A 9,273-nucleotide genomic window follows, 5' to 3' on the forward strand; every position below is an offset into this window, starting at 1 on the left:
AGTTCGAGCCCCGCATCGGGCTCTGTGCTGATGGCTGGGAGCCTGGAGCCTGCTTCGGATTCCGTGTCTCCCTCTCTGTCTGCCCCTCCCCCACTCGTGCTCTGTGTCTCTCTGTCTCTCAATAATAAATAAACGTTAAAAAAATTTTTTTTAAAAGTCTGGTTAGGGAAGATGTTGAGTTAGTAAGGTTTGAGGATTAACTGTTTATTTCAAGTGAACCCTTGTCCTTCCTTGCTCACCTTCTCCTGATCAGAGCTGTTTCAGACTGCTCTGCACAGCAGTGCATGGGTGGGTCCAGTGAATGTATGCAAGGGATTATAGATGCTGTCTATTTAATTAGCTACCTCTTAATCATTTACTCCCAGACAGGAAGGTGTAACCCTCAATTGCAGATAGCCAAAAGGAGATTTAAAAAAAATTTTTTTTAATGTTTATTTATTTTTGAGACAGAGAGAGACAGAGCATGAACGGGGGAGGGGCAGAGAGAGAGGGAGACACAGAATCGGAAGCAGGCTCCAGGCTCCGAGCCATCAGCCCAGAGCCCGTCGCGGGGCTCGAACTCACGGACCGTGAGATCGTGACCGGAGCTGAAGTCGGACGCTCAACCGACTGAGCCACCCAGGCGCTCCCAAAAGGAGATTTTAAAAGTTTTCTTTGCTTGTTATCTTTTCTAAATAGGAGATGAATAATTTTTATTTTGTGGCCTTCCATTCCTTCATAGAAAACACAAGGTGTAATAGTCAGGATAGGGAAAGCTATGTTGTAGGAACAAACCAGACCTAAAAAACTCAATGGCTGAAGACAATATGTATTTTTTGCTCACATCACAGCCCGAAGCAGGTGAAGTGACTCTCTTTCGTGACTCTTCGCCAATGGTTAACTTACCAATGCAGGCTAAGTTCCACCCTTTAGTTGTACCTTCCCAGAATTCTTCACTTCAAACTGCACGGAGGGAAACAAGAAGCATGGAGACCTCCCACTCACTCTTTTATTGCCCTGGAGCAGAAACCATATTCACTTCAGCCCAAACCAACTTCAAGGAGGCTGGGAAATGTAGGGAAAACATGTGATATCCAGTGAGCAAAATTTTCTGCCATGATGGTCCCCTTTCTATATAATTGCTTCTGTGATGTTTTGTATCGCAGGTCCTAGCTTGACATTCACACTCAGATTCAACCCCATGTCCTACCTAAAATCTCTTCTGTCTGAAGTGAACACGGACTTCTCTGAAGATCTATAGGGTTTGGCGCCCACGCAGTCCGCATGGCAGTCAATCACGGACCACCCCTCGCTGGCTTGTCTTTAATTGCGTTGAACTCCTAATCCTCTCCTTTTCTGTTGTGTCCCTTTGGTCCAAGTCCCCTGACTTATAACCTGTCGGAGGGCAGATGCCCTTTCTTCACCTCCAGAGCACCCAACAAGATAGAATAGCACAGGCCAGGTGCTCAAAGACCATGGGCTGATTTAATCTGATTTAATAGGATTGATACAGTCAGCAGATGTGTATTAAGCTTCTAAGTGCCATGTTCTAGGATCTGTGCAAAGAACTGTGGGTCGAGAGATTATTAAAACATAGTGACTGTCCTTAAGGGGCTTTCAGAATTTTAAAGATAGAACGAACTCAAACTAACAGAATGTGGTAGCTAGTCTCCAAACATGGCTCCAACGGTTCCTTCCCTCCCAGTTCCAGAGCGCTGCTCCTCATTTAGAGTTGACACTTATTTTTGCTGCCAGTGACTACCTTGGCCGATGGAACGTGTTAGAAGCAGCATTCTGGGACTCCCAAGAGGATGGGGAGAATTGTCTTCTTTCCGCTCAGAAGTTTCGCCCTCCTCCTCTGAATTCCAGTCTCCCTCTGAATCCAGCCACCATGTCGTGAAAAGACCAAACCACGTGAAGCGGCAACAAGGAGGGGAAAAGAGGCTGAGTTCCCAGCCAACGGCCAACCTCAACTGGCAGCCATGAGCGAGACATTTTAGATATTCCAGATGACCACGGCCCCAGCTGAATAATAATGATAATAATAACAATAAAATGAATAATATTAATAAAATGGTTGTCGTTTTAAACCACTATGTTTCGCCAGCGACGGGGGTTGAGTTGTAGCCGAAGAGAATTGAAACCCAGGGTCAGAAATATATGGGTCAGTATAATGGCTCCACACAGGAAGGAAAAGGATGAAGGAAGTTCAGGAATGCCCTCCGAGAGGTGATGTTTGAGCCGATGAGTAAAAACACCCCAGCAGAACTGAAGGTTCTTTTCAGAACAGAAGAATGTCCAAATCGGATTTTTGTCTCCAACTGCTCTGGCATGAATGAGAGGTATTTCAGAGGGCCATGACACTAAGGGGAGGACAGCCAGGCATCTTCCGTAGGGTCTCGGGGTCGGGGGGGGGAGGGGTGGCACGGGGTGGCACAGAGGCGAGGGAAATGGAGAGGAAGGATGGGACACGAATGTCACTGAGGTGGAAAATCAATAGCCCTTGAAGATGGATGCAGGTAACGAGGGAAAGAAAGAGAGGAATCGGACGCCCAGCCGTCAGGCTTGGGCTCACCATTCTCGACCTGGGCGAATGCCGGAGACCAAGGAGGACGGCGAAGAAGGTGGCGACCTGGGTTTTAACCGAGCTCTGCGAGTTCTGGGACATCCAAGAGGCACTGGAGGACGGCGGCCGCTGGGTTCGAAGCTCAGGCGAGGGGGCTAAATTAAGATAATAAACTTAAAAAAAAAAAAAAAGTTGTCCGGGACCTGTGCCGAAGCGAAGCTCCCTCGTGGGTATTTATCCTGTTGTAAAGTAGTCGTGTTTTAGAGAAGATCGTCTATGAAAGGTAGCATGTCAGTGGCCGGGACCCTGGAGAGGTGACGTAACCAGTGAGAGGAGGGCGAAGACTCATTTTTTCCGTTGGCAACGATGGGCTGTGGAGAGCTGTAGGCATTGCTTATCCAGGCTCCTTTGTGGCTAATTTGACTGGATTTGCCCCGAGACCGCAATCGTGGGTGTCGTTTGTGGCTGCGAAGGGTTTTCTCTGTGTGAAGCTAACTGACCCACCTGGACTGGCGCTCCGCCGTGGCCTCGTTAGGCCCACTCTCCAGACACCTGAGCCGTCTCCCCGCTAAGGCCACTTGCAATGCCACTCACCCTAATCCTGACGCATCTAAAGGTGCACAGCACGGGGACGTTACTTTGATGTTTTAGAAAAGGCCTGAGAGCTCATCACAGTTTTGTGAGTCCAAAGAACCCAACGTTGTCACCATGTGGTACTTAAGTAGGTGATTATTTAGAAGGCAAATGGAAGCTTCTAGGCAGGTGCCTGGAGCTCAGGATCAGAGAGAATGGCAGGCTTCCCTGGCTCTGCTGGGGGAGAAGCAAGTACCCCGTACCCGTTGCTGTGTATGTGAAGAGCCTGGTTTGACCCCAGCAGGTACGTCGTGGCAGATCCGTGTGCATGTTATAAATGGGCTTTGACTACTTTTGTTTTTAGGTGTTTATTTATTTTTGAAAGACAGGGACGGACAGGGTGGGAGCGGGGAAGGGACCGAGGGAGAGGGAGACACAGAATCCGAAGCGGGCTCCAGGCTCCGGGCTGTCAGCACAGAGCCCCACGTGGGGCTCCAACTCAGGAACCGCGAGATCATGACCTGAGCCGAAGTCGGACGCCTAACCGACTGAGCCACCCAGGCGCCCTGGAATTTGACTGCTTTTAACGAGTCCTGAGGGGGCGCCTGGGTGGCGCAGTCGGTTAAGCGTCTGACTTCAGCCAGGTCACGATCTCGCGGTCCGTGAGTTCAAGCCCCGCATCAGGCTCTGGGCTGATGGCTCGGAGCCTGGAGCCTGTTTCCGATTCTGTGTCTCCCTCTCTCTCTGCCCCTCCCCCGTTCATGCTCTGTCTCTCTCTGTCCCAAAAATAAATAAACGTTAACGAGTCCTGAGAAGAGCACCGCAGGCATTTGATCTGAATCTGGACCAGGCTGTTTGCTTATTCGTTTCTATTTCTGTACAATCTACCCTGGGACCATCTTCAATGATGTCGTTAAGTTGCTCATTTTTCTTCCCCCTGGCCGTGCCTATCCCATACAGGAATCCCTGTAAATTCACTTAATCCGATTACTTCACGTGATTGTATTTTCCCAAACGTCAAGGCTTACTTACGAGCAAAAACAGACCTGATTTTCGAGCTGGGGCCTCCAGGTCACCGAAAGCCCAGGCCCAGTGCTAGTGTCTCTCTCCTCTTTCTAGTCCCGACCAGGGATGTCTCATCAGGCGGCGTGAGCTACACCCTCGATCTCAGCGTGGTAGCTCGATACGAGCTTAATTCTCGCTCAGGACCAGTGAGGCCAGAGAGGTGCCTGGGACACAAAACGTAAGGAGGCGCCTACCGTCAGGGTCCTGAAAGCACAGGGTCTTGCTTTCGCTAGGTCTCCGTGGCGCGTCAGTGACCAGGACCCGCTCGTTACTGCCACGCAGAGATCCAGACTGACGACGGCGGTGTCACCGCAGTGGTGGAACAAAAACACGGCGGATTGCACACGGGCTGTTAGAGTGACACGTGTCACTTGTGGTTACGTTTCACTGGCCAAAGACCATCACGTGCTCTGGTTTCAGAGGCGACAGAGAAATGCCACCTCATCCCATGCCCGGGGAGGGGTGACCCGAGAGCATTTGGCGAACACTCCAAATGGTTTCCGTAGTTCTATTTCCCAAGTTCTCTAGCGTAGAGGCCACCGGCACCCTGAGCTCCTTGCCCTGGGCCCGTAGCTCTCCGGACTCGCCCCCCCGGGAGTGTCATGAATTCCCGGGGTAGGTAGCTGATCGGGACTGGATGCACAGGGAGGCCGGGTAGGGGGATAGGCTGTGCGCCTTGGTATCGTCCGCTCTGCCGAGGAAGGCGTTCGCCATGTGCCACCACGGCAGTGGCCCCGGCGCCGAGCTCTTCCCTTGTCGCGGTGCCACGTGCATAGGCTCTAGTTCCCAAGGCTTGTCACGCCTCAGCTGAGGAGAGGGCACCGCTCCTCTCTCTCTCTGCCTCTTCATCTCTCGTGCGATCTCTTTTCCATTGCTTATTTATTCAGCTCAGGGACCCCTTGGGATCTATTCTGCAAAGAAGATATTATCCTAAAGAGAGCCGCTGTCTGTCCCACTTGAGGGCAGTGAAGGTCAGTCCACGGGCGTGACGTAGGAGTAGACACAGCCAGACAGAAAGGACAAAATATAAAATAACGAGGAAAGACCAAAGCCACGGGACCCTGCCTTTGCCTTTTTGTCGTTATCTTTTCCTCTTCGTTACACGCAAAGTAAAGCATAGTTGTGAAGCAAAAGAAAAAAAAAATCTTGTATTTTGTAGGAAACCTTTTTCCAGGAAGTTTGAAGGTTTTTTTTTTTTTTTTCTTCATAATTAATCCATTCTCGGCCGATACCACGACTCCCAGGTTGGGCACACCCGTTTTATAGATGAGTACTTGGGAGCGCTGGCCGGTGAAGGTGCAAAGTCGTTCCAGGACGGCTGTCTTTTAGGGTTTACAACTTAGCCTTCGGCTTTCCTGTGGGAATAAATCCATGGGTTTCATTTCAGCGGTGAATTTGAACGTGGTTTTGGGTGGAAGAGGCAATACGTGGAAAGTGCGATTTCAGCCCGTTTCGGTCAGAGTAGTTATCAGTTACCCATTCAACCACCCATTGAACCATTTGGTTGAATATTCGCGTTGAGATTTAGAGGGAAAGGGGCAATGGAAGATGGAAGGTAGCTCAGTTCTACTGAATATAGTGTGATGTCAACTTTTCAGAGCCCTTTGCTTCTGAAACGCCAAGTGCATGCTTACCCAGGCAGAGTGGGAGTTGAGTGTGGCCGTACATCTGCACCTACGTCCGGGTTGACCGGGAAGGGCTTGGGCTGACATTTTTCTACTTCCAACTTTCGGGCTCCCCAGATTTTCAAGGTAACGGTCCAGTGTGTCATCAACGAGATGCTATGTTAGCTTTATTTATTTATTTTTTTTAAATTTTTTTTCCAGCGTTTTTATTTATTTTTGGGACAGAGAGAGACAGAGCATGAACGGGGGAGGGGCAGAGAGAGAGGGAGACACAGAATCGGAAACAGGCTCCAGGCTCCGAGCCATCAGCCCAGAGCCCGACGCGGGGCTCGAACTCACGGACCGCGAGATCGTGACCTGGCTGAAGTCGGACGCTTAACCGACTGCGCCACCCAGGCGCCCCTAGCTTTATTTTTTTTAATGTTTGTTTATTTTTGAGAGAGAGCAAGAGAGCGTGCATGAGAGAGCAGGGGAGGGGCAGAGTGAGAGGGAGACAGGGGATCTGACGTGGGCTCTGTGCTGGCAGGCTGACAGCCCGATGCGGGGCTTGAACTCCTGAACTGAGAGATCATAACCTGAGCCGAAGTCGGATGCTCAGCCGACTGAGCCACCTAGGGTGCCCCCTATTTTAGCGTTAGAATTATTAAAACACAATGCCAAGTATTGGTGAGTAAGCGGTGAGGACATGAAGTGGTACAACCGCTTTGGAAAATGGTAGGGCGGTTTCTTATAAAGTTACGTGGGGACCTACCCCACGACTCAGAAATTCTACTCCTAAGTATGTAGGATGTGAAATAGAACACACGTACACTGGAAGGACCGTAGGGGGAGCCTAGGTGGCTCGGTCAGTTAAGTGTCTGGCTTTTTTTTCTTTCTTACGTTTATTGATTGATTTTGACAGAAAGAGAGAGACGGAGCAAGAGCAGGGGAGGCAGAGAGAGAGAGAATCCCAAGCAGGCTCTGCACTGTCAGCCCAGAGCCCCATGTGGGGCTTGAACCCACAAACCGTGAGATCATGACCCGAGCAGAAGCCAAGAGTTGGACGCTTAAATGACTGGGCCACCCAAGCGCCCCAAGCATCGGATTCTTGACTTTGGCCCGGGCCGTGATCTCCCCGTTTGGGAGTTCGAGCCTGATATCAGGCTCTGCACTGACAGCACGGAACCTGCTTGGGATTCTCTCTCTCCCGCTCTCTCTGCCCCTCCCCAGCTTGTGCTCTCTCTCTCTCTCTCAATATAGATAAAAATAAACTTAAAAAAAAAAAAAGAAAGCAGTAATATCTAAGAAAAAAAAGAATGATAAAAGAATGTTCCTGGCAGCTTCATTCATAATATCCTCACCCCGGAAATAACTCAAATGTCCATCAGTAAGTGAATGGATAAGTAAACTGTGGTATATTCATACAGGTATATAATCCTGAACGATAAAAAGGAACGAGCCACAGATGCACTCAACAATACGTATGACTCTCTAACAGACTGTGTTGAGCAAGAGAAGTCTAAGATACGCAAAATACTAGATATTTCGACTCAGGTGACGTTCAAGAGCTGGCCAAACTAAGCTATGGCTATAAAAGTTAGGAAGTGGTTGTCTTTGGCAGGGGGGTTGACTAGCAAGGAGCGTAAGAGAACTTTCCAGGATGAGGGAAACATTCATCGATTTGATGAGGATGGTGGTTATTATGGTGTTACAGCCTCATCAAGCTGTATATTTAAAATCTGTCCTTTTACGATATGCAAATTATGCTTTGATTAACAAAAATACAAAATCAATTCAAGGTATCGGATTCCAGGGACCCCCGACCTAACTTGTACTCCCTGCAGTTGTGGCCGCTTATTTTCCTCAGGGAATATTGCAGAAACGGTGAAGAGATAGGTCCTAGACCCTGGTCAGTTGAGTCAGAGGAAATCGATGTTCACCGTCCCAACTTTACTTTCTTCCAGGAGGAGCGTGAGAGCGAGAGTGGGGCTTGACTCACCACGCGGGGTTGGCCGGCCTTGACTTCGCTCGTCTCCTGTTAACGGCTCATGGTCAAAATAGTGGCAGGGCACGGTTACAGAAAAGCTCCCTCTTTGTCTGCTCAGACTCCATAGAAATCCTTGATGTCGTGAAAGATTAAAGCCAGTCCGCCGGTCCTCCAGGGGTGGAGAATGGAACGCACTGCGGTCCTTGGTCTTCCGCGTGTCAAGCTGCGGTGACTGCAGACAGACATGTGCAGAAGGAGGACGGAAGGGAAGCAAGGGTGACCAGTATGTTCCCTTTGAAGGCCACAAAGGATCGCATTATAAGCTTGCAGAGGCACTGGATCGCTGTCTAGTCTGCATTTACCGAAATGTGAAACTTCCACGAGAAGAGGAGGAAAAATCCCCCCGCTGTCTGATATTCTGCCTTGGAACGCTGTTAAGAACTACGTTCTAGGGGCGCCTGGGTGGCGCAGTCGGTTAAGCGTCCGACTTCAGCCAGGTCACGATCTCGCGGTCCGTGAGTTCGAGCCCCGCGTCAGGCTCTGGGCTGATGGCTCGGAGCCTGGAGCCTGTTTCCGATTCTGTGTCTCCCTCTGTCTCTGCCCCTCCCCCGTTCATGCTCTGTCTCTCTCTGTCCCCAAAAATAAATAAACGTTGAAAAAAAAAATTAAAAAAAAAAAAAAAAAAAAAGAACTACGTTCTAACTTTCTGAAAATGAACAACCACCGTTATGACCTGTTGTCTTTTTATATCGTGTCAAGTATTTACATTTTTATGTATTTGCAACCATGAGTGAGATACGTATAAAAAAGGTGAATGCCATAGATGCTGAGAAGAAGTCTAGGCAGTTACTTATAGCAAAGAGATTTTGAAAAATGAACCTTTTTTTGGTACCGCAAACCTGCCCCTTGACTATTTAGAGCAAGTGTGAAAAACAGTGGGTTTATTTTATTTTATTATTTTTTTAAAGTTCATTTCTTTATTTTGAGAAAGAGGGAGAGAGGGAGTGAGGGAGGGGCAGAGAGCGAGGTATTGAGAATCCCAAGCAGGGATCCCAAGGCTGGGCTCGACTCAGGGCTCGACTCAGGGCTCGAACTCACAAACTGTAAGGTCATGACCGGAGGCGAAATCAAGAGTCAGATGCTTAATGGACCGAGCCACCGAGGCACCCCATCTGTGGGTTCCTTTTAAAAGTTCACTTATGGGAGCCTGGGTGGCTCAGTCTGGTAAGCGTCTGACTTTGGCTCGGGTCATGATCTGATGGTCGTGAGTTCGAGTCCTGCTTTGGGTGAACATGAGTTCCACTCTGGGTGAGCCCCACCTCTCTCTCCCTCTTGCTCTCTTTCTCTCTCTGCCCCTTGTGGAATTCTCTCTCTCTCTCTCCCTCTGTCTCTGTCTCTCTCTCTGCCCCTTGCTCACTTGCACCCTTTCTCTCTCTCTGTCTCTCTCTCTGTCTCTCTCTCTCTCTCAAAAAAACCGATTCATTTGAAGTTTGATTTGG

At 49.4% G+C, this 9,273-nt stretch overlaps 1 long non-coding RNA gene across 1 annotated transcript in view; it reads left to right on the plus strand.

The window, feature by feature from the left end:
• Window positions 1-8,334, plus strand: part of LOC109496470 — a 79,137-nt gene extending 70,803 nt beyond the window's left edge. Inside the window, exon 11 of the long non-coding RNA XR_006593059.1 lies at window positions 7,752-8,334. This is a non-coding gene — a long non-coding RNA (uncharacterized LOC109496470). The remainder of the gene's footprint in view (window positions 1-7,751) is intronic.
• The last annotated feature ends 939 nt before the right edge of the window (window positions 8,335-9,273 follow it).

Source organism: Felis catus, chromosome X (genome assembly GCF_018350175.1).
Source record: "Felis catus isolate Fca126 chromosome X, F.catus_Fca126_mat1.0, whole genome shotgun sequence".
Lineage (NCBI taxonomy): Eukaryota > Metazoa > Chordata > Mammalia > Carnivora > Felidae > Felis > Felis catus.